This window comes from Coenobita brevimanus, chromosome 30 (assembly GCF_032717465.1).
Source record: "Coenobita brevimanus isolate Jiangsu-jjx chromosome 30, ASM3271746v2, whole genome shotgun sequence".
Classification (NCBI taxonomy): Eukaryota; Metazoa; Arthropoda; class Malacostraca; order Decapoda; family Coenobitidae; genus Coenobita; species Coenobita brevimanus.
Window position 1 is genome coordinate 26,195,367 of NC_136983.1, and position 26,374 is coordinate 26,221,740.

General features: G+C 40.6%; 2 non-coding genes across 2 annotated transcripts; both read right to left on the minus strand.

Annotated features, from left to right (window-relative positions):
- Positions 1 to 1,562: 1,562 nt before the first annotated feature.
- On the minus strand, positions 1,563 to 1,634 carry TRNAW-CCA (transfer RNA tryptophan (anticodon CCA)). The gene has a single exon. It is a non-coding gene; the product is annotated as a tRNA-Trp (tRNA).
- Positions 1,635 to 25,273: 23,639 nt separating this feature from the next.
- Positions 25,274 to 25,345, minus strand: TRNAW-CCA (transfer RNA tryptophan (anticodon CCA)). Its single transcript has one exon. It is a non-coding gene; the product is annotated as a tRNA-Trp (tRNA).
- Between the last annotated feature and the right edge of the window lie 1,029 nt (positions 25,346 to 26,374).

Consider the following 26,374-nt stretch of genomic DNA (forward strand, 5'->3'; position numbering starts at 1 on the left):
AATTTTTAACAATAGCCAGCTCTATCCTGCATGATCTTTCATCATAGTTGGGATTCATTCTCTCGGGATTTGTTTTGCAAAAAACATATTACGTCTCTTGTCAAGTCTCCTTCCAAGAGATCGGGTGTGCTAAGCCGACTCCATACCTCCTTTACCCTTGCACAGTTGTTAACTTTATACATGAGTTTTCTTCGTCATTGTTTAGAATACAACTGTCATGTGTGGGGAGACTCATCACATACAGATCTTCTCAACAGGGTGAAGTCAAAGGCTTTTAATCTCATTAACTCTCCTCCTCTTCCTGGCCCCCTTCAACCTCTGTTTCTTCGCCGCAGTGTTGCATCTTTATCTCTTGTCTATCGCTCCTTCAACGATCACTGCTCCTCTGAACTGTCTGCTTCCATCCCATCACCACAACGGTGGGCACGTAGCACCCGTCTAGCAGCAAACTCCCATCCCTTTTCTGTCCAGCTCTCTAATACAAGAGTTAACCGCTACTCCCAGTCCATCATGTATGTAACAGGTCAGCTCTGGAATTGTCTCCTTATGTCTGTTTTTCCTACTGCCTACGATCTCCAGTCTTTCAAACGCACGATATCCAGGCATCTCGAAATAAATGAATCTTGAATTTGGCTCTCTGTTGTTTTGTTTTTGTTTTGTGTTTTCTTGGAGGCAGCAGTTTGCAGGCACCTTGCCTTTGGCTCCATCCTTGCATAGAAAAATAATAATAATAGCAACAAAAACACTCCATCCCTAACACTCGTTCGAAAAACAGAACAATAATCAGAATTACATTAGCTGTCGCAAAAGTGAGAGGAAATACAATATATGCCTTGCTGTGTTTCTCAGTTTAACAGCCGGATTCGTTAACTTTTTTAGAGTTAATTCTAGTGTGCTTAATACGTTTTTATTCAACTTACTACATGCGTTTCAAGTAGAAGGGAGTAGTTGGGTATATATTTGTCTTCTCCATTTCGAAAGGCGTCCCATATACTTAACAGGTTTCGTTTTGTGTGGCAAGAATGAAAATGGGGTAAAAGGAGTTAACTATAAACAAAATAATAGCCACAAATAATCAAACTTACCGCATAAAAGACCTGTCCTGGCTTGGCATGTCCAATTAACCCCGTCAGTATGATGACTTCTTTATATATTTCGTTCTCATTGCTATCAGATAATTTCATTCAACTTAAGAGCTCCCTGAGAGATGGAATAAATGAAGGTTATTAGATCTAGAATTCCGAATTACAAACGAGTCTTTTAAACTGCCAAAAACAGTGAGAACAAAGTATTAAAAGACGTAAGTGGCTTAAGGGAATTTACTTGGACAACCAAGATACTACTACCAGTCACAGTACTACCGAGTAAACATTGACTCTGTCGCTAGTTTGTACTTTGTGATACTGTGGTAGTAAATGACTGTTTTGCTTCTTCCATGGCATTCCAGATTTACATCACCTCTGCACTGATTGGTTCCTTGGTACTGCTGTATTTGTCTTTTTTCATTCCACATATGTTGCTATCGATTGATCGTTATTTTTCGTTCCTAAAATAATTACTTTTGACCCCGGAGTGACTCGAACACCCAGCCTTCTGATCTGGAGTCAGACGCGCTACCATTGCGCCACGAGGCCACTTAAGGTGCCTGGATGGACATTAAGGTGTGTTGATACATGTGACAGGTAACGCGTGGGAAATGCCACTTGTCACCTGTGATTTTTTCCCACCACAATCAGTCTGAATACTGCATACAACCTAACCATTTATCCAGAGATCATGAATATTATTTGAATCACATCTCTCTCTCTCTCTCTCTCTCTGTCTCTCTCTCTCTCTCTAATATATACAGTATATATATATATATATATATATATATATATATATATATATATATATATATATATATATATATATATATATATATATATATATATATATATGTGTGTGTGTGTGTGTGTGTGTGTATGTGTCTGTGTGTGTGTGAATATTGAACACATTGTTTCTTAAAGGAAAAGGGAGATAATGGACCTGGAGAAGCCCAAATGGAGAAACAAAGAATAAAATTGCCTTTATTACAACAGATAAGAATAACACGATCACAAATGTCACAGTTATTAACAAATTAAGCATAGGAAGTGACCAGAGAATGGTGGGTTGCACAGCCAGATTCAATTTCAGAAGTGCAAAAAAGAAGATGATTTAAAATTAAGAGATATTACCAACAGAAGTAAACGAAAACAAAGCAGCCTTTCAGTTGGAAATAATTAACAGATTTCAGGCTCTAAGTAATGCTGAATGTGATATTGATGAGCTGAATGACAGACTAATAAAAGTGCTAAAAGAATCAGCGGAGGCAGTAGGAAAACCTAATACAGCCAAAGCCAAGAAGTATTCAGAAAAGACACTCGAGCTAATGAACAAAAATAAAGAAGTGAAAGTAAAAACAAGGAAAGATGGAACAGAACGAGCGGAATTAAATAAGCGTATCAACAAAAGACAAAGAGATGAAAAAGAAAGAGAAACATGGATCTGATCAAAGAAACTATGATAAAAGGAAAAAGTCTGAAACAGGTCCGAAGTTGAATGGCACTAGGAAAGCAGCAAGCTACATCACTGAAAGACAAAAACGGTGATGTCATTAAATGCATGGAAAACTAGGTGAAGCGTTGAAGATATTTACAAGGAACGTATGCATCAGAGACAGTAGTACCAATAGCTAGCTTTTAAGTTGACATCAGTGCTGACGTAAAACCAGACGAAGTAAATATTTGTCTTAAAAATATGGAGAGAGGGAAGGCTCCCTTAGAAGATGGAATATTAGCAGATTTACTGTTGGATGCAGTGGTAGAAGTACAAAACAGACTTGCCCACATATTTACTTAATGCATAAAAATCATGAAAATTCCCAAAACATGGTGTAATGCATGAGCTATTTCACTTTATAAAAAAGGTAACTCAAAAGTTCATAGTAAATATCGACCCATCATCTTATTATCAGACATTTACCACTTCTTCACTGAAGTCATTACGAACAGAATAACAATAAATCTGGAAGAAAACCAACCTCGTGAACAGGCAGGATTCTGAAACTGTTATTCGACTACTGATCATCTACACACAATGAATTAGCTAACAGAAAAAAAAAAATAAAGAATATAATAAACCACTATGCTTATTCTTTTCTTAATTACGAGAAGGCTTTTGCCTGAGTGCAGCTCATAGCAATTATAAATTCACTGGGGGACAAGGGAGTGAATGAGAACATCGTAAAACTGCTGGAACCATATATATATATATATATATATATATATATATATATATATATATATATATATATATATATATGTTCTATCTCTATTTATCTATCTATATATATATATATATATATATATATATATATATATATATATATATATATATACCGGGTATATGTAGTTGCAAGGAGAGTGGAAAGGTTACAAGAGGATGAGAAAAAGGCAGAGTATAAGAGAGAAGTGGAGGAACGATTGGGCAAATATGAATTGGAGCAGATGGGAGACGTGGAAGGTGTGTGTAAGATATTTACAGAAGAAATATGTGCAGCATGTGATGTGGTGTGTGGAAGGAAGAGAAGACGGAGGGGGGTGCAAGGAACAGCGTGGTGGACTGAAGAGGTGAAACAGGCTGTGGCACAAAAGAAAGCATACAATGAATGGATGAGAAATTTGGGCGTGGAAGAAGTTGAGAGGCGGAAGAAAGAGTTATATGTAGAAAGAAAGAGAGAGGTGAAAAGATTAGTAAGAGAGAGTAAGAAGAGAGTGGATGAGGAATTTGGAAAGAATTTGAGTGTAAAGTGGAGGGACTGTAAGAAAGTGTTCTGGAGAGAGGTGAAAAGAGTAAGACAGGGTGGAAGTGAAGTTAGCAGGGGAGTGAAAGATAAAAATGGTAGATTACTAGTGGAGAAGGGAGGAAAAGTGAGCAGATGGAGAGAACACTTTAAGGAATTGTTGAACGTAGAGGATGGAAGTAATGCGAGTATAAGTGGATGGGGAATGGCTGGGAGAAGGAGGGAGGTGAGAAGACAGGAAGAAATCAGTAGGACAGTAGTTGTGGAAGCAATGAAGAAAGTTAAATCGGGGAAAGCCCCAGGAATTGATGGAGTGTGTGGTGAAATGCTGAAGCATGGGGGAGAGATAGTAGTAGAATGGATGTGGAAGATGTGCAGATTGGCCTGGGAGGAAGGTAGAGTCCCGGAGGATTTGAAGTCAGGTATAATTATTCCCTTGTACAAAGGAAAAGGGGAAAAAGAAGTGTGTGGTAATCATAGGAGCATTTGTCTTCTTAGTATAATAGGAAAAGTGTATGGTAGGATACTTATAGACAGAGTAAGAGAAAGAACAGAGAAATTAGTTGGAGAAGAACAGGGAGGCTTTAGGAAGGGAAGAGGTTGTGTAGATCAGATATTCATTCTTAGATCTTTAGTGGAAAAGTTTCTAGAGAAGGGAAAGAAGTTGTATGCGGCTTTCATGGATTTGGAGAAAGCATATGACAGGGTGGATAGACAAGGATTGTGGAAAGTGTTAAGAATATATAGAGTAGATGGGAAGTTGTTGAATGCTGTGAAGAGTATGTACGATGGTGCGAAGGCTGCAGTGCGTGTGGATGGTGAACTATGTGAATTTTTCTCTTTGAAAGTTGGTTTGAAACAGGGATGTGTTATGTCGCCATGGTTGTTCAATCTGTACATGGATGGTGTAATAAAAGAGGTACAAGGTAGGGTAGTGGATGTTGGAGTGGCCCTGGTGAGAGAGGATAGTGTTTGGAAACTCCCTGTATTGTTGTTTGCAGATGATACTGTGTTGTTGAGTGAAGACGAAGGGGAGCTGCAAGGCTTGGTGGATGGGTTTGAGAGAGTGTGTAAGAAACGGAATCTAAAGGTGAATGTAGGGAAGCGTAAAGTGATGGTCTTTGAGAAAGGTGAAGTCAGTGAATGTACAGCAAGTTTGGATGGTGAGGAATTGGATAATATGAGTACGTTTAAGTACTTGGGTAGTGTGATGAGTAAGGATGGAGGTTTGGAGGGTGAAGTGCTTGAAAGGGTACAGCAGGGAAGAAAGGTTGCTGGTTCTTTGAAAGCAGTGATAAGAAACAGGGAAGTGAGCATGGAAGTGAAAAAGTTACTACTTGACAGTATTGTGATACCAACTCTAACGTACGGAAGTGAAGCTTGGACATTGTTGGAAGGACACAAGTCAAGAGTGAGAGCAGTGGAAATGAGTTATTTAAGAGGGGCCTGTGGAGTCACGTGGAGAGACAGGCTGACGAATGAGTATATAAAGGAGCGTTGTGGTGTTGATGTGGATGTGATAGGAAGCGTCATGAGGAACACACTGAGGTGGTTTGGCCATGTGGAGAGGATGGAGGGTGAAAGACTGACGAAGAGACTGTATGTGAGTGAGGTGGAGGGGGGAAGAGGGAGGGGGAGGCCGAGGATGAGATGGAGGGATGGGGTGGAGAGGTATATGAGAGACGGGGGTGTGAGTTGGGAGCAGGGGAGTGAAATGGCGGGGGATAGGGCGACTTGGAGGCGATTTGTTTTTGGCCACCCGAAAAGGGATTGAGGCGTCTGGCAATATATATATATATATATATATATATATATATATATATATATATATATATATATATATAAGTGGTAGGTGGGGGCGCTCACCATCCACTCACTCAACGTAGTGTTGCTGTCGGGTGTCTGCCCTGTCCTCTCCTCCATCCTTCTTTCCTTCCATCTTCTGTCTTCCTTTCCTTCATTCTTTCCTCGTCCTTCTGCCTACGGATGACTTTACACTCCCTCTTCTGTCTTTCATTCCTTCATTCTTTCCTCCTCCTTCTGCCTACGGGTGACTCTACATTGAGTGATCAGCCAAATGGTTTCCTGTACACCAGGAAACCATTTACTACGCTGGGTGGTAACCATATAACCAAATTTTGGCGCCTGGTGGTTTAGTGGGTAATTATTGTGCTCCAATCGGATTGAGCCGGTGAAGGTTTATATCCAAGGGGTGGTTGGGGTTTATTGCTCACGTAATGCCACTCAGGGATGAGTAAGGTTGGTCACTCTCATCTTAAATGTCAGGACCAACTGCTTAGCTCCGGGCTCCTACGCTCCTCATGGGGCAACGTTGGATTGGATGATGGATATATAGATATATATATATATATATATATATATATATATATATATATATATATATATATATGTATATATATATATATATATATATATCATTTCCTGTGGCACCCTCGGGGATGCATAGGGCCTCGATGAACTCACACCACCACATCCTATCTTGTGCTAACTCCTCAAGATCTCCCCAACACTCATCTCCAGCTTCCCGTCTCATTGTCCTCACCCACGTCTCTTTTGGCCTTCCTCTACCTCTCCTACCTGGTGCCACCCACCCTGGTGTACCTCGTACTATTCCCTGTCTCCTATACACATGTCCTAGCCACTTCCATCGTGAGAATCTGACATATTCATCGATCGACTGCACTCCCGTTATTTCTCTAATTCTACTATTTGGTATCCTTTCCCACCACTTAACTCCTAATATTCTTCTAAGTGCTTTATTTTCAAACACCAAGAATTTATTTTCCATAGTCACTGTGCTGTACCAAGACTCGTGTCCATAAATTAAGATACTCCTAACCATTACCTTATAAAGTTTGATTTTTGTATGCACAGAGAAATTGTCATTATTCCAAATATTTTTAAGCATTCCCATTGCCTGATTAGCCTTCTTTAACCTTTCCTCGAATTCAAAGTTCAAAGAACCATCCTTGGCTAAATAAGTACCTAAATATTTAAACCTATCAACTTGCTTTACAACCATACCTCCAATTACACATTCCTGCGCATTTTCCATATTCATATTGATTATTTCAGTTTTTCCACAATTAATAACCAAACCCACCTTGCGACCTTCACTCACCAAACAGTCCAACACTCTCTGCATCTCTTCTGGCCCATCACAAATCAAAACTATATCATCTGCATAATCTAAATCCAAAAGTTTCCTGTTCTCTCCCCAAAGTATACCTGCACCGGTTTCTGTTCCAACACGTTTCATAATGTAATCAATGACCAATATAAATAGTAAAGGCGATAGAACACCACCTTGAATTACTCCGGACTTGACTTCAAACGAATCACTCAGACAACCATCAACCATCACTTTACAAAATGTGTCCTCATGCATGTTCATAATGACCCTCACAAACTCCTCTGGTATTCCATAATGTTTCATGATCTTCCCCATAGACTCTCTCGAAACACTATCAAAAGCCTTTTCAAAATCAACAAAACAAAGACATAACGGTACTCTCATTTCATTAACTTGCTGCATCAAATGCCTAACTATAAAGATCTGATCATTGCAACCACGTCCCTTTCTAAAACCAGCCTGTTCATCCCTCAGAATACCCTCAACCACCGGCTCCAACCTATTTAACAACACTCTACTGAAAACTTTCAAAGCTATCGGTGACAAAGAGATTCCCCTCCAATTACCACATTCACTCAGGTCTCCCTTCTTCGGAACTTTAACAATTACACCATTCTTCCAAACTGATGGTAGTAACCCCGTCACCCATATCTTATTGAATAGCTTGGTCAAGATCATTATTAATCTATCCCCCTCCACTTTAAACATTTTCAGAAATAAACCATCCTCCCCTGGTGCCTTATTATTCTTTAACTGTTTTACTGCCTTCTCCACTTCTGCAAGCCTCAACTCTCCTGTTTCTACATTTAAATCTTCCTGAGCAGACGGTATATCCTCTTCTGGTGGTGTTGGTCTATTAAGAACTGTCTCAAAAGCTCTTTCCATCTATTTTTAATATCTCCATCTTTGGTCAATAAATTTCCTTCCCTGTCTCTAATTGGTATTTCCTTGCGTTTACCTGCATTACCACTCAGTTCTCTAATCGATTCATATGCTATTCTTTGACTCTGTCCATCATTTTTGTTTATTAAGATTTCAGTCTCTGCAACCTTTTCATCCACACATCTTCTTTTATCTCTCCTAGCTACCCTTCTTACTTCTGAATTCAAACTCCAGTACGCAGCTCTTGCTAATTCAATCTCTCGTTCATCAACGCATTGCATCTCACTCCTCAATTTAGCCTCACCTCTCTTTTTTATCATATCCCACGTTTCCTCCGATATCCATTTCTTTCTCCTGAATCTATGTCTCCTTCCAATCGTACATTCAGCAGTCTCATGCAAAACTTTGTTCACATCCTCCCACATCTCATCTACACTTCTCTCCCCCTCTTCCAACGTTTCCAACACCAAAAACCTATTTCTGCATTCTAATCTGAATTCCTCCTTTTCTTCTCCTTCCCTTCTAAGCTTAACAATATCGTATCTACCAACACCAGATTTTTCCTTCTTCTGATTTTTAAGTTTAAACCTTATTTTTGCAATGCTGAGTTGATGGTCACTACCAATATCCGCTCCCCGTTTAACATGAACATCTAGCAGAGAACTTCTATGCCTCCTACTGATAGCGATGTGATCAATCTGATTTTTATATTTTCCACACGGCGACACCCAAGTTGTCTTGTGTATATTGCAATGCTGAAAGAGTGTGCCCCCGATGACTAAGTCATTTGCTAGACAGAAGCTTCCAAACCTCACTCCGTTTTCACTCATCCTACTACCAACTCCCATCTTACCCATACATGCCTCAAATCCCTCATTTGAACAGCCCATTACTGCATTAAAGTCTCCAACGCAAATCAAAACATCATGTCTAGGTACCCTTCCTATTCCTTCTTGCAACTTTTCATAAAATGTGTCTTTCCTTTCATCGAGTGCATCATTAGTAGGTGCATAACACACAAACAGACTGATGTTGCCATGATTTGATTTAAACCGTGCGTATAGCAATCGCTCATCTATAGGATCCCACTCACATAAAGCCTTATTTGCTTTACAACCCAGCAACAATCCTACTCCCTGATAATGCATTCCGTCCTGTCGACCAGATATCAATAAACGTATACCATCCTCCAAATCCAACTTATCGACTCCAGTTAATCTAGTTTCTGTCAGAGCACAAATATCAAGTCAGTAATTTTGAAAAACCTTCACTAACTCATCGATTTTACCGTCATGATTTAGCGTTCTCACATTCCAGTTACCAATTTTAATTGTATTTTTTGCATTGACAAAGGAATTAGATTGTAATTGAGGCAACCGTGAGATTCTTAGCACCCCCTGCCCATTTAAGGGCTGCACGGGACTGGGGGCCATTATGTTCTTTCAGAGTCCATCAAGGTTTCTTTGGCTAACTTCCTGAACACCTCGCCATTGTGTTGCAATCGCAGTAGGCAGCTAACTTGCCTGATTGCCCACACCCGAAAGACCCAGCTATGCTGTAGCCAGTCACGGGCCGGCATGCTTCCCAGCCATTTCACTCTCAAGGAGTTCCTCTGCCTGAGAAAGCAACCACCCCCCTGCTCCCGAGGGCTTTTGATCTGTGTAGGTAGAGGGCGATCACTCCCTCACTAGCCATATACAGTGTATATACAGTGTATAGGCTATATATATATATATATATATATATATATATATATATATATATATATATATATATATATACACACACACACACACACACATATATGGAGGGAACTGCTACAGCTGAAATACATAAAAACTAAGAAACTCAATAAGATTGAGAAGGGCGTCCGTCAGGGAGATACAATTTCACAAATATTTACAGCATGCCAAGAAAGCACTTTCAGAAAGCTAGACTGGGAAAAGAATGGAGTAAACAGAGATGGACAAAACCTAGACCATTTAAGTCTTGTAGAAGATATTGTCCTAATCTCAGAAACAGCAGAGACATAGCAAGAAATGTTAAATGAACTAAAAAGAGAAATTGTTAAACTAAGTCTAAAGATGAAGAGTAAAACTAATGTTTAATCCAAATACACCAAACAGCATCATTCAAATAAATGAAGAAATTCTTCATGACGTCGAGGAGGACATTATTACTCGGGGCAAATACTAAATCAAAGGAGAGACCATGATAGAGAAATACAAAATGTATTACAATTGGGTGGAAAGCTTTCAGAAAACATAGAGACATCACGAAATGTAGCTTGCCAGTGTTTATGAAATGAAATGTATCTAACGGATGTCAACATGGGTGAAAGAGCAGACAAAAGTCAAAGACATTATGGAAGCTATTAAATAAACGATTTGGAGGTGGGCAGGTGATGTTGCAAGAATACGGGATAACCGGTTTAGCAAGTGGCTGAGTGACTGGGCTCCAAGAGATTGTAAACATGGCAGAAAAAGGTCAGAAAGGAGGTGGAGGGATGCAAAATATGGCAAAGTATATCTAAGTCAATGAATTCGTAGAGAAGCTTGGAGGAGACCTTTGTTCAGCAGTGGACTTGCAATGACTGCCGCTGCTGCTGACGGTGATATATATTTGTTGAGGTGTTACATACATGATGGCTGAACAGTCCAGTTTATACGTGTGTGTGTGTGTGTATATAACCAGTGTACATATCAAAAATGACTGCGAGGGTGAAAATGGGGTGGGCGACGGATTCGGAGTTGTTGGTGGCCTTTCTTGACTCCCATTGCGCTTGTGAGAGACTAAGTTTTTATGACAGCTGCCCACCACTCTTAACTGAGACCCCGAAATGTGAAAAGTCACAAGGTTTGCGAACTTTCATAAAGAGCTCTTAGGATATATACCAAATTTAAGAGCATTCATGAGGGCTTAGGAGTATTCCTAATGATTTAGGAACTTTGAAAAATACTGGCCCATGACAGTAATCTTCCCATTAGTTAGTCTATTGTGTAAACACATTCATCTTTAGTGAAGGCCGACTGACTCACTAATGAATGGATTCCTCTTGCCAAGAGTAGTAATTACACACTCAGGACTTGGACAATGTGGTGAGAGCGTCAAGTAATGTCATGTTACGTAGGGCTGGTGAGATGTGATATAGCCAACTAGTATAATTATAAACGTGTTGGTAACCAGTGTACTAATAATTACCATCGCTGGTTTATTTTTGAAAAGGGCGACAGTAGTCAGTGAATCCTTCTGGAAATACATTTTTTTCCTCTGCCAGTGTGCATTTTACTTTTCTCATCGATGTCAGGACGATATGACTCTTCAGCGACGTTCTGTAAGTATAAAAGTACTCTCTGCTTTCCCAATTTCCTCCTCGACTTCCCGGTTAAAAACAATGTTGGTTACACAGCAATTACATTCCCCTTTTAAAACCCATGTTACTTCAGTGTTCCCAGTACAAAAAATAGAAATGTATCCAAAACCGTATCCAAAATATATATATAAAAAAAAAAGTGTCCATATATATTTAACAAGTATTCAAAATGTACCCAATTTTTCTTTCATAAAAATACAATATAAGAGCAACTGGGTAGTTAATTGTACATAAATGCTAAAGCTACGCAGCCGTACTATAGTGTCTCATTTCAACACATTATACGGCTGGCACTGGAGACTGTTTCTACACTACAAAATTTACGAATTTATAGATAATACTTGCCTCTTCAAGTAACATTTATTTATATAATGCCGATATATATATATATATATATATATATATATATATATATATATATATATATATATATATATATATATATATATATATATATATATATATATATATATATATATATATATATATGAACTACTTCCTCATGTCCTTCCCTTCTTCTGTTTCTCCATTTCATTTGTACTTTTATCCTGACCACCACGAAGTGGTGGTCCGAAAGTCCACTCCCCCAACCTCTATATACTCCTGCATCCATTACACACCTTCTCATCCTTTCATCCACACACAGATAATCAATCATTGCCTTCCATTCATTCAGTTCACCATCTACCTTTTTCATCACTCACCAAGGATACCTATGGATCATTTTGAGCCTGAATAGGGTATTGGCTATCACCAACCCCCTCTCAGCACAAATGTCCACTAAAACACTGTCATTCTCATCTATCTCTGTAGGCACACCCCACTCACCGACTACTCCATCCACCTTCACATTCCCTACTTTTCCATTCACATCACCTATCAAAAACACTCTCTCATTGCTTTCAACTTTTCCATGCACGCTTCCACATTTGTACAGAACTCTTCTCTTACTCTGCTTCCATGATCTTGCCTTGGCGCATAGACGCACACAATCCCCCGCATTAGTGGTCCAACTTTCAATCTTACCCACACAATCCTTGAATCAACTGATTCATACTCTCGTATATCCTTCTGCCATCTGTTACTCACAACAATACACACTCATCCTTTTGCCCTCTCATTCTCACCTACACCCGCACATATACCCCATCCATACTCCCATTCTCTCACACTCACTTCACCATTTAGTGTCAGTTAATTCACATACATATACTTTCGCACAGTCAAGCACCTGCACAATCTCTCTTTCTTTCACTTCTTCATTTGCACCCCTTACATTCCATGTAGCTATCCGCACCATGTCCTTTGTTCGGTCTTTAGTCGTCACCTTTTGGTCCGTCCTGGTCCGAGGCTTCTTGTTCGTATTTTTAGTTAGTTGTTTTCCAGGGAGGGACACTAACCATCCGCCAACCCACTTGTCACGTAGGGAGCACGTGTTGGTTGGTTATAGTGTTACCGCCCAACATTGTAAATGCTTTCCTGTTTTACAGGCTATCATTTGACTTGCCACTCAGTGTAGAGCTACCCTAAAATAGTAGCAGTGCACTAAGTGGGTGGATGATGGGCGCCCCCACCGATCACAAAACTGAGTGCTTCTGAAAATCCCACCGAATTTTGGTGTTCAGTTAATAGAAATATGAAGAGTATTGATGGAACATCTTTGTTCCCCTACTTTTCAAATTCTATGTTAAGTTTGCTGGTGCTTCTACACTCTTCAGCACAGTAGAGAGAATTTTCTCCCAAGTAAAACTGATAAAAACACATTAGAAAGAAATTGAACACAGAGTCTATAAATGGCCTCTTACTTAGCAAAGGCCATGGGGGTGGTATCAGTTGCTCTGAATGGGGACCAAATACATTAGACGTATGATAGACTTAGCTCAAGCCTCCTTTCCAGATAAATGAAACACATGTAGGACACTGAAACAAGGTACATTTTAAATTATAATTTGTAACTTTAACTTGTGCTATTGATTTAAATAATTTTGAAACTAGAGTGTTTTCTTTTATAGGGAGCATTAAATCAATATTATTTAATTTTCAACTTACATATAAATAAATAAATACATATATATATATATATATATATATATATATATATATATATATATATATATATATATATATATATATAGTGGTAGGTTGAGGTGCTCATCATCCACTCACTCAATGTAGTGCTGGTCTCAGGTGTCTGCCCCTTCCTCTCCTGCATTCATCTTTCTTTCAATGCTCTTCTGTCCTCTTTCCTTCATTCTTTCCTCGTCCTTCTGCCTATGGGTGACTTTCCACTCCCTCTTCTGTCTTTCTTTCCTTCTTTCTTTCCTCGTCCTTCTGCCTATGGGTGACTTTCCACTCCCTCTTCTGTCTTTCTTTCCTTCATTCTTTCCTCTTCCTTCTGCCTGTGGGTGACTCAGCACTGAGTGACAAGCCAAATGGTTTCCTGTACACCAGGAATCCATTTACTACGCTGGGTGGTAACCATATAACTAAGTTTTGGCCCCTGGTGGTGTAGTGGGTAATTATGGCACTCAAATCGGATTGAGCCGGTGAAGCTTTATATCCAAGGTGTGGTTGAGGATAATTGCTCACGTAATTCTACTCAGGGATGAGTGAGGCTGGTCACTCGCATCCTAAATGTCAGGAGCAACTTGTCTGACCCCGGGTTCCTACGCTCCTCATGGGGTAACACAGGATTAGGTGGTGAATGAATATATATATATATATATATATATATATATATATATATATATATATATATATATATATATATATATATATATATATATATATATATATGTATATATATATATATATATGTATATATATATATATATATATATATATATATATATATATATATATGTATATATATATATATATATATATATATATATATATATATATATATATATATATATATATATATATATATATATATATATATATATAAGGATAAGAGGGAAGTGGAGGAGCGATTGGGTAAATATAGATTGGAGCAGATGGGGGACGTGGAAGGTGTGTGCAAGATATTCACAAAAGAAATCTGTGCAGCATGTGAGGTGGTGTGTGGGGTGAAGAGAAGACGAAAGGGGGTGCAGGGAACAGCATGGTGGAATGAAGAGGTGAGAGAGCCTGTGGCACAAAAGAGGAAAGGATTTAGTGAATGGCTGAGAAACTGGGCCGTGGAAGAAGTTGATAGATGGAAGAGAAAGTTATATACAGATAGGTAGAGAGAGGTGAAAAGATTAGTAAGCGAGGGTAAGAAGAGAGTGGATGAGGAATTTGGAAGGAACTTGAGTGTAAAGTAAAGGGAATGTAAGAATATGTTCCGGAAAGAGGTAAAGAGAGTCAGACAGTGAGCCAAAGACGTTAGTTGGGGAGTGAATGATAAAAATGGTAGATTACTAGTGGAGAAGGGAGAAAAAGTGAGCAGATGGGGGGAACAATTTAATTATTGTTGAACATAGAGAATGAACGTAATGAGAGTATAAGTGGCTGGGGATGCCTGGAAGAAGGAGGGATGTGAGAAGAGAGGAAGAAATCAGTAGGATGAAAGTTGTGGAAGCAATGAAGAAAGTCAAAATGAGGAAAGCCCCAGGAATGAATGGAGTGTCTGGTGAAATGATGAAGTTGTGGGATAGATAGTAGTAGAATGGATGTGGAAGATGTGCAGATTGACCTGAGAGGAAGGTAGTGTCGCGGAGCATTGGAAGTCAAGTATAATTTTTTCCCTGTAAAAAGGAAAAGGGGAAAAAGAAGTGTGTTAATCATACAGGCATTTGTCTTCTTAGTGCAATAGGAAAAGTATATGGTAGGATACTTATTGACAGAGTTAGGGAAATAACAGAGGAATTAGTTGGAGAAGAACAGGGAGGTTTCAGGAAGGGAAGAGGTGTAGATCAGATATTTATTCTTAGATCTACAGTGGAAAAGTTTCTAGAGAAGGGAAAGAAGTTGTATGTGGCCTTCATTGATTTGGGAAAAGCATATGACAAGGTGCATTGACAAGGACTGTGGAAACTATTAAAAATATATGGAGTAGATGGGAAGTTGCTGAAGGTCGTGAAGAGTATGTATGAGGGTGCTAAGGCTGCAGTGCGTGTGGGTAGTGAACTGAGTGAATTTTTCTATTTGAAGGGTGAACTGAAACAAGGATGTGTTATGTCTCCATGGCTGTTCAATCTGTATATGGATGGGGTTATAAAAGAGATACAAGGTAGGGCAGTGGATGTTGAAGCGGCCCTCGTGAGAGAGGGCAGTGTTAGGAAACACCCTGTACTCTTGTTTGCAGATGATACTGTGTTGTTAAGTGAAGACGAAGGGGAGCTGCAAGGCCTGGTGGATGAGTTGGGAGAGTGTGTAAGAAACGGAATCTAAAGGTGAATGTAGGGAAGAGTAAAGTTATGGTCCTCGGGAGAAGTGAAGTTAGTGAATGTACAGTAAGGATGGATAAGGAGGAAATGGAATCTGTGAGTACGTTTAAGTACTTGGATAGTGTGATGAGTAAGGATGGAGGTTTGGAGGGTGAAGTGCTTGAAAGGGTATAACAGGGAAAAAAAGGTTGCTGATTCCTTGAAAGCAGTGATAAGAAACAGGGAAGTGAGCATGGAAGTAAAAAAGCTACTACATGACAGTATTGTGACACCAACTCTAACGTATGCAAGTGAGGCTTGGACCTTGCTGGTGGGACAGAAGTCAACAATGAGAGCTGTGGAAATGAGTTATTTGAGAGGTGCATGTGGAGTCACATGGAGAGACAGACTGACAAATGAGGAAGTGAAGGAGCATTGTGCTGTGGATGTAGGTGTGATAGAAAGCGTTAGGAGAAACACATTGAGGTGGTTTGGCCATGTGGAGAGGATGGAGAGTGAGAGACTGACAAGAAGTGTGTATGTGAGTAAAGTGGATGGGGGAAAGGGAAGGGGAGACCAGGGATGAGATGGAGGGATGGCGTGGATAGGTATATGAGAGTGGGGTGTGTGAGCTGGGAGCAGGGGAATGAAATGGCGGGGGACTGGGCGACATGGAGGCGATTTGTTTGTGGCCTCCCCTTACAGGATTAAGGGTTCTGGCAATAGATAGATAGATAGACTTAGTTTACCTTCATGAAAAATAAGTGACCTCCATTCAGCATTACACAAATCAATATTGACTCAGTAGCTGCGGAAATTTGTTTTAAAGTGGCACCAGACTCTTTACTCCACTCACTCTTGCTACAGCAGGGTCACAGGCATTTAGTAAAGGAAACACATCACTTAGTCCTCTGAACATTTTACTGATTTGTCCTGAAAGATCTGTCTAGAAATTTAGGCATTTAACCCTGTATCCTCTCATTTCAGATCCCAATTCCTTGGTCACATTCTTGCTTTGCATCATGTTCTTTACTTTGCTGCCAATGTATCATTCATTTTCAGGCAGAAAATTGGATGGATTTTGAAGTTCAACTGCAAAGGGATTTGACTCTGCCCTGAGGCTATCTTTCTTTAGGTAATTCCCAAGGACAGTCCTGTAAAAGGCACAGATGTTCGAGTAAGCAATGTGTACCATCACAGTGTCACTCTGAAATTCTCTGTTCATCTTACTGATAATATGTGGAATGTAATTTAAAAAATAAAAGTAAAGCCTGAAAAGAGGATTGTTCAGAGCATTAAGTATATATGTTGCAGATTTAATTTGAGATTCCAAGGCCTCCGCCTGAAAGAAAAGAATGAGAGCTGACCATTGCTCTAATATTCTGTTAACAACAAATTCTAAGGACAGCCATCTAGTTTGACTGGCATAAAGAAGTCTGTGAGAATCAACTCGAACAAATTCCTGAAACTCCTTAAATTTCTTTAATGTCTTAGAACTGTGGTTTATGTAGCCATGAATATCTCTACACAGTTCTTCAACACATTTTTGGAGTTTGTCACAAGCTGCAGATGAACAAAGATGTAACGAATGACGAATACATCCAGAAACAAACAAATGAGGCACTTTTTCTTTAAATTTTCCTTTTAAGCTTCCGAAACTCCCCATCATGATTGAGGCATTGTCCACACCAAACCCAGGAAAGCTAGAACGTGTGTAAAAAATTAAACCCAACGGGAAGAAGGTTAAATACTGATATCAATGTGGTAATAATAACAATACTACTGCTACTGCTACTACTATTACTACTACTACTACTAATTATAATAATAATGATGATGATAATAATAATAATAATAATAATAATAATAAATAAAAGTATCTAATTAAAAAAAAAAAATAGAATGTATCCATTTCTGATTTGGTCATTCAGATTCATATCCTTTTGTTCAGCGTCGTAAAAATGTACCAGTAATATAAACAAAAAGTATCCAAATGATACTCTCGTATCTATACTGGGAACCTTGTGTAACTTTTTCTTTATATTTTACGGAAAAAAAAAATGGTATTACTGACCCCTCACTTGTGGTCTCACGGGACCTCAACTCCCCACTGATCTAAGGTAGAAGGAAAGGGGAATGGATGAAATGGATAAGGAGTGTGCGGTAAAGGAAATGAATGAGTGATGTGTGTGTGTGTGTGTGTGTGTGTGTGTGTGTGTGTGTGTGTGTGTGTGTCAGCACGATAACTACGCAACCGCTGAAGACATCATCACAATCTTTTACAGCCGCGCAGTAAGGATGAAAATATCCTATGAGTTCGAAATTGGTAAACTAGGTCAAGGTCTGTGTGACTGTTACCTCGAAAACTTCGAAACAGCTCAAGATATCTTCAGAGAATTTTACAGGTGTGTAGTATGGATGAAAATCTCCTAAGAGGTCAGAGTTGGTAAAAGGTGGTCAAGGTCAAGGTCATATTCCAAGCAGCGCTAGATATGAATCGGCTTGTTGCTGGTGTCAGTCCCCCTCTTGGGGGGCTTCTAGTTCTTCTTCTTCTTCTCCTTTCGGCTATCCCCTTAGGGGTCGCCACAGTGGATCACCCGTCTCCATCTTACTCTGTCTTCTGCATCTTCTTCTCTTACACCTACCACCCGCATGTCCTCCTTCACTACATCCATAATCCTTCTCTTTGGCCTTCCTCTCTTTCTCCTGCCTGGTAACTCCATTTCCAGCATCCTCCTCCCGACATACTCCTTATCCATCCTCCGCACATGTCCAAACCATCTCAGTCTCGCCTCTCTAGCTTTGTCCCCAAACTGACTTACGTGTGCTGTCCCTCTAATATGTTCATTTCTAATTTTGTCCAACCTCGTCACTCCTAGTGAAAAAGGCAACATCTTCAACTCTATTACCTCCAACTGTGCCTCCTGTCTTTTTGTCAGTGGTACTGTCTCCATTCCGTACAACATGGCTGGCCTTACTACAGTCTTATAAACTTTCCTTTTCATTTCTGCAGAGACCCTTCTGTCACAGATCACTCCTGTCACCTTTCTCCACCCACTCCACCCCGCCTGCACTCTCTTTTTTACTTCTCTACCACACTCTCCGTTACTTTGTACAGTTGACCCCAATTCATCTACCTTTGCCACCTCTACACCTTGCAGCCTCACGGTTCCCCTGTCATCTCTCTCATTTACACACATGTACTGAGTCTTACTTCTGCTTACTTTGATTCCCCTTCTCTCCAGTGCATATCTCCATCTCTCAAGCTCTGCCTCAGCTTCCTCCCGGCTCTTCCTACATATCACAATGTCGTCCGCAAACATCATTGTCCACGGAGGCTCCTGTCTAATCTCATCTGTCAATCTGTACATCACCATTTCAAACAAGAAGGGGCTCAAAGTCGATCCTTGATGCAATCCCACCTCCACCTTGAAACCCTCAGTCATTCCTACTGCACATCTCACTGCTGTTACACTATCGTCGTACATGTCCTTCACCACCCTCACATACTTCTCTGCCACTCCTGACTTTCTCATACAGTACCACAGTTCCTCTCTCGGTACCCTATCATAAGCCTTCTCCAAGTTTATAAACACACAATGCAACTCCTTCTGGCCTTCTCTGTACTTCTTCATCACCATTCTCAAAGCAAATATGGAGTCTATAGTACTTCTTCCTGGCATGAAACCAAATTGCTCCTCGCAGTTCCTCACTTCTCATCTCAGCCTAGCTTCCACCACTCTTTCCTATATCTTCATTGCATGGCTGATTAGCTTTATACCTCTGTAGTTGCTACAGCACTGGACATCACCCTTGTTCTTGAAAATCGGAACTAGAATACTTTTTGTCCACTCCTCCGGCATCCTCTCACCCTCCAGGATTTTGTTAAACAATCTGATAAACCACGTCACAGCCATCTCTCCTAAGCTCCTCCATGCTTCCACTGGTATACCATCTGGGCCCACTGCCATGCCATCCTTCATCCTCTTCATGGCATTCCTCACTTCCTCTCTGCTGATCTCTAGCACTTCCTAACTCTCTATCCCCAACTCTTCCAACCTTTCCTCTCTCATATTTTCTATATTCATCAACTCTTCGAAATACTCCTTCCACCTTCTTAGTACATTCTCCTCACTTGTCAGTACATTGCCATCTGCATCCTTTATCATTCTAACATCCTGCACATCCCGCCCAGCTGTCTTTCTGCCTGGCTAATCTGTACAGGTCTTTTTCCCCATCTCTATTATTTAACTTCTCGTACAGCTTCTGGTATGCATTTTCTTTTCCCTTAGCAACCTCTTTCTTGGCTATGTTCCTCGTCTCCTTATATTCCCGAATGCTTTCTTCGTCTCTGTGTCTATCCATATTCTTCTTTGCCAGCTTCTTCCAATTTATGCTATCCTGTAGTTCCTCATTCCATTACCAAGTCTCCTTGTTTTCTCTCCTCTGTCCCGATGTCACCCCAGGTACCTTCTTGGCTTTCTCCCTCACCACCTCCGAGATAACTGCCCATCCGTCCTCGTCTTCCCTGCCTCCGAAAGCCTGGCTCACCTCATCCCTAAATTTACTACTGAAGTCTTGCTCCTTCAGCTTCCACCACCTAATCCTTGGTTCAGCTCTCACTTCCCTCCTTGTCTTCACTTTCAAACTCATCTTTCCAACCAACACCATATGCTGTCTTACTACACTCTCCCCTGACACTACCTTACAATCACTGAATTCTTTCAAATTGCATCTCCTGCATAGGATATAATCTATCTGTGACCTCCTTCCTCCACTCTTATACGTAATCCTGTGCTCCTCCTTCTTCTTGAAAAAAGTGTTTACTACAGCCATCTCCATCCGTTTTGAAAAATCAACAACATCTGACCCTCAGCGTTCCTCTCCCCGACACTGTACCTGCCTATCACCTCCTCATTACCATTATTTCCTTCTCCAAAATGCCCATTCAAATCCGCTCCCATAACAACTCTTTCCTCCCTGGGTATGCTCTGAATCACTTCCTCTACTTTACTCCAAAACTCTTCCTTTTCCTCCAAGTCACACCCCACTTGCGGGGCGTATGCACTGATGACATTAACCAGGACCCCCCTCAGTTTCCATCCTCAGACTCATTACTCTATCCGACACTCTCTTCACCTCCAACACATTATCTATACTTTTCCTTCACTGCCACCCCTACACCATTTCTCCTCCCATCCACGCCATGGTAAAACAACTTGAACCCTCCTCCAGTCATCCTCGCTTTACTTCCCTGCCATTTTGTCTCCTGCACACACAGTATATCCAACTTTCTCCTCTCCATCATATCGGCCAGCTCTCTCCCTTTACTCGTCATCGTGCCCACATTTAAAGATCCCACTCTTATCTCCACTCTTCTACTCTTCCTTCTCTCCCGCTTCCTCTGGAACTGTCTTCCTCCTCTTCTCCTCCTCTCCTTCCTTTGTCCAACAGTCGCTTCTAGTTATTATCGCTATTATTGTTGATGTTGTTGTTATTATTATTATTATTATTATTATTATTATCATTATCATTATTATTATTTGCAGTGTTACACCTTTATTGTTCAGTCAGGAGTGCTGGGATGCTTATCTAGGCAACTCAGTCCGGCCAATAATGGCAATATTCACTACTCTCTCATCCCTGAGGGGCATTATGTGAACAGTAAGCCCACAACAACCTTTGGATTTAAACCCTTTTTGCACCACATCCGGTTGGAGCTCGGGGATCCGCTAGAGCATCAGAGATCCCTTTGTTCCTTGATTTCCTGAGGTTACAAGATACCATTTGGCTCATCACTCAGCGTAGTCACTTGAAGGTAGCTCTGCAACCAGTAAGTCGATGGTGAGCGCCTTCACCTACCACAAACTCCTAATAACATTTACAAAAAAAAAAAAAAAAAAAAAATCAGTGACTGCAGTGGTACCCATGTTCTAGAGCCTTTAGCCTCTTGGGCCATCAGCCCGAGGACATCATTCTTGTGAGGTCTATAGGTGATATTAATCAACTCTGGATTGACTGTCGAACTGAAAATATTTTGATAACGACTTAAATAAACCCACCAGCATGAGAGGTCTCGCGAAATCGTCTGTCTATAAAAGAACAGAATATTAAAATGACGTCATTGTTTTGAAGGGGTTAAAGACACGCAGCCAACTAACTCTCCCTGTCAACCATACCCAAAAATACCTCTGGCCAATCCAATAACAGTCTATCCTCTCAACCCCACTCTTCACCTGCCCCTCCCCTCCTCACTTTTATCCTTCCATTTCACCCCGACCCATCCGCCAACATCCTCTCTTTTACAATTGTCCCGCCCGTTCCATCGAGCTCTCCATCCCCTCACTCCAACTCTCTATCCCCTGTCTTCAATTTTTCTCCACCTCCAGCTCATCCCCCATTCTCCTCCTCTTTTCACCCTACCTTAACACCAGATAACATACCCGTCTTCACATCTCATCAATGTCTTGGAGCAACTTGTACACCACCCTACCCGTATCCCTGACCGCCTTGGAGAGAGATCCAACATGCTTGACCTCTTCATTACAACTAATCCTTCTACTTAAACAGTTAAACTGTTCTCTCCATTGGGCTCCTTCGATCACAACCTTATCACATTAACCTGTCCTATCACTCCAGTGTGGCGTATGGACCTACAAAGAAACATCAGTTGTGGCAATTTGGAGCTACTGACTGGGAAGTCTTCAGGCAGTAGTTCTTTGGTTTTCCCTGGAATGATTAGTGCTTCCATTGCCGAGGGCCATCTGAGTGTGCCTTGCGCATTACGGAGATTATTCTCTTGGGCATACATTCCTTTCTCATATCCTTTGATTAATGTAAAAAAAAGGTTGGTTTAATCACCCTTGGTCTGATGATGTTCACACAAGAAGAAGGCCTACAAAAGGTACCGGAGCAAACCCACCCCTGAATCTCATCTTTCTTATCTCTCTGCCCAGAATAGAGCTAAGTCTGTTCTTTGCTCTGCTAAAAATAATTTCATCTGTACCACATGCTCTGAACTCTGCAACTCGAACTCTTCCTCCTCCTTCTGGCACTTTGCCAAAAACCTTTCTAACAACTTTACCTCATCATCCTTCCCTCCTCTTTTCCACTCTGATGGCTTTGTAACTATTTCTTCTACTGATAAAGCAGAATTCTTCTCTCAGACTTTCTCCTCCAATTCCACCTTAGACGATACCGCTGCTGTCACGCCATCTCTACCCCCCCTGTGACTTCCTCACGGCTGACATTAAAATTTCTTCAATTGATGTATTTTCTGCCATCACTGACCTCAGCACTAACAAGGCATATGGGCCTGATGAGATCCCTCCTCAAGAACTGTGCTTCTGTGCTTACACCCTGCTTAGTTAAACTCTTTAGCCTTTGTCTATCAAAGTGCTTCTTTCCTTCTTGCTGGAAGTTTGTTCTCATTCAGCCTGTCCCAAAGATGGGTGACTGTTCCCAGCCGTCTAACTATCGTCCAATTGTTTAATATCATGTATTTCAAAAGATTTCGAGTCTCTTCTTAACAAAAATTTTTAAAGCTTCCTTTATATCGCAACATTCTTTCTGATTGTCAGTATGGGTTCCGCCAGGGACGCTCCGCTGGCGATCTTCTCACATACCTTCAGACTACTGGTCATCCTCTCTCAGGACTATGGCGAAAGCATTGCCATTGCACTTGACATCTCAAAGGGTTTTGATCGAGTCTGGCATAGATCTTTAATTTCCAAACTAAAAACTTACCGTATCTATCCTTCTATCTGTGCCTTCGTCTCTAGCATCCCTTCTGGTCGTTCTATAGCTGCTGTTGTAGACTGCCACTGTTCTTCTCCTAGAGCTATCAATTGTGGTGTTCCTCAGAGCTCTGTCCTATCTCTAACTCTCTTCCTTTTACTCATCAATGACCTTCTAAACAGTACATCTAACCCTATCCACACTTACGGTGATGACTCCACCCTTGGCCTATTCATTCACTTCCCACAGCGTCCATCTCAGCAGTTGCTTCAACAAAGAAGGGATGAGGCTAGGGCACACCTAATGTCTGATTTGGTTTATTACTCTGATTGGGGTAAAAATAAACTTGTTCATTTTAATGCGACCAAAACTGAGTTCTTATGTTTATCAACCCGAAAAAATCTCCCACAGGAGTAGTCATTAGCAGCTAATACTGCATCATCTTTCAGCAAGATTTATCTTGCAAAGAACATATTATCACTCATGTAAAATCTGCTTCCAAGAGACTGATTGTGCTAAGCCTACTCCATACCTTCTTTACCCCTGCACAGTTGTTGACTTTATACATGGGTTTTATTCGCCCCTACATAAAGTACAAGTCTCATGTGTCGGAAGGCTCATCACATACAGCTCATCTCAACACGGTGGAGTCAAAAGCTTTTCATCTTATTAACTCTCCTCCTCTTCGTGGCTCCCTTCAACCTCTGTCTCTTCGCCGCACTGTTGCATTTTTATCTCTTGTCTATCGCTCCTTCAACGACCACTGCTCCTCTGAACTGTCTGCTTCCATCCCTTCACCACAACGGCGGGCACACAGCACCCGTCTAGCAACAAACTCTCATCCCCTTTCTGTCCAGCTCTCTAATGCAAGAGTTAACCGCTACTCCCACTCCTTCATGTATGCAACAGGTCAGCTCTGGAATTGTCTCCTTATGTCTGTTTTTCCTACTTCCTACGATCTTCAGTCTTTCAAACGCAGGATATCCAGGCATCTCGAAATAAATGAATCTTGAATTTGGCTCTCTGTTGTATTGTTTTTGTTTTTGTTTTTCTTGGAGGCAGCAGTTTGCAGGCCCCTTGCCTTTGGCTCCTTCCTTGCATAGGAAAATAATAATAATAGCAACAAAAACACTCCATCCCTAACACCCGCTCGAAAAACAGAACAATAATCAGAATTACATTAGCTGTCGCAAAAGTGAGAAGAAATACAATATATGCCTCGCTGTGTTTCTCAGTTTAACAGCCTGATTCGTTTAAATTTTTTAGAGTTAATTCTAGTGTGCTTAATACGATTTTATTCAACTTACTACATGCGTTTCATGTAGAAGGGAGTAGTTGGGTATATATTTGTCTTCTCCATTTCGAAAGGCGTCCCATATACTTAACAGGTTTCGTTTTGTGTGGCAAGAATGAAAATGGGGTAAAAAGAGTTAACTATAAACAAAATAATAGCCACAAATAATCAAACTTACCGCATAAAAGACCTGTCCTGGCTTGGCATGTCCAATTAACCCAGTCAGTATGATGACGTCTTTATATATTTCGTTCTCATTGCTATCAGATAATTTCATTCAACTTAAGAGCTCCCTGAGAGATGGAATAAATGAAGGTTATTAGATCTAAAATTCCGAATTACAAACGTGTCTTTTAAACTGCCAAAAACAGTGAGAACAAAGTATAAAAAGACCTAAGTGTCTTACGGGAATTTACTTGGACAACCAAGATACTACTACCAGTCACAGTACTACCGAGTAAACATTGACTCTGTCGCTTGTTTGTACTTTGTGTTACTGTGGTAGTAAATGACTGTTTTGCTTCTTCCATGGCATTCCAGATTTACATCACCTCTGCACTGATTGGTTCCTTGGTACTGCTGTATTTTTCTTTTTTCATTCCACAGATGTTGCTATCGATTGATCGTTATTTTTCGTTCCTAAAATAATTACTTTTGACCCCGGAGTGACTCGAACACCCAGCCTTCTGATCTGGAGTCAGACGCGCTACCATTGCGCCACGAGGCCACTTATGTGCCAGGATGGACATTAAGGTGTGTTGATACATGTGACAGGTAACGCGTGGGAAATGCCATTTGTCACCTGTGATTATTTCCCACCACAATCAGTCTGAATACTGCATACAACCTAACCATTTATTCCAGAGATCATGAATATTATTTGAATTACATCTCTCTCTCTCTTTCTAATATATATATATATATATATATATATATATATATATATATATATATATGTGTGTGTGTGTGTGTGTGTGTGTATGTGTGTGTGTGTGTGTGTAATTCACCTGGCCGGTTAGGATCACTTGATGGTCGTGATGCTCAGCTTTTACCCTCCCGGAAGGGAGCTGAGAGCTCATATAGTCCGATCTAAGGGCAAGGCTGTGACCTTGACACACGCACACATCCGTCCCCTTGCTCTAGGGGGACAGTAACCACCCACTTCGTCAGTGGAACTTTTTCGCGACCTGAGCGAGGCGCGAATTGCCGTCCACCAGTTGGCAAGTGGGAACGTTACCACTGCACCAGCGAGCTGTGTGTGTGTGTGTGTGTGTGTGTGTGTGTGTGTGTGTGTGTGTGTGTGTGTGTGTGTGTGTGTGTGTGTGAATATTGAACACATTGTTTCTTAAAGGAAAAGGGAGATAATGGACCTGGAGAAGCCCAAATGGAGAAACAAAGAATAAAATTGACTTTATTACAACAGATAAGAATAACACGATCACAAATGTCACAGTTATTAACAAATTAAGCATTGGAAGTGACCAGAGAATGGTGGGTTGCACAGCCAGATTCAATTTCAGAAGTGCAAAAAAGAAGATGATTTAAAATTAAGAGATATTACCAACAGAAGTAAACGAAAACAAAGCAGCCTTTCAGTTGGAAATAATTAACAGATTTCAGGCTCTAAGTAATGCTGAATGTGATATTGATGAGCTGAATGACAGACTAATAAAAGTGCTAAAAGAATCAGCGGAGGCAGTAGGAAAACCTAATACAGCCAAAGCCAAGAAGTATTCAGAAAAGACACTCGAGCTAA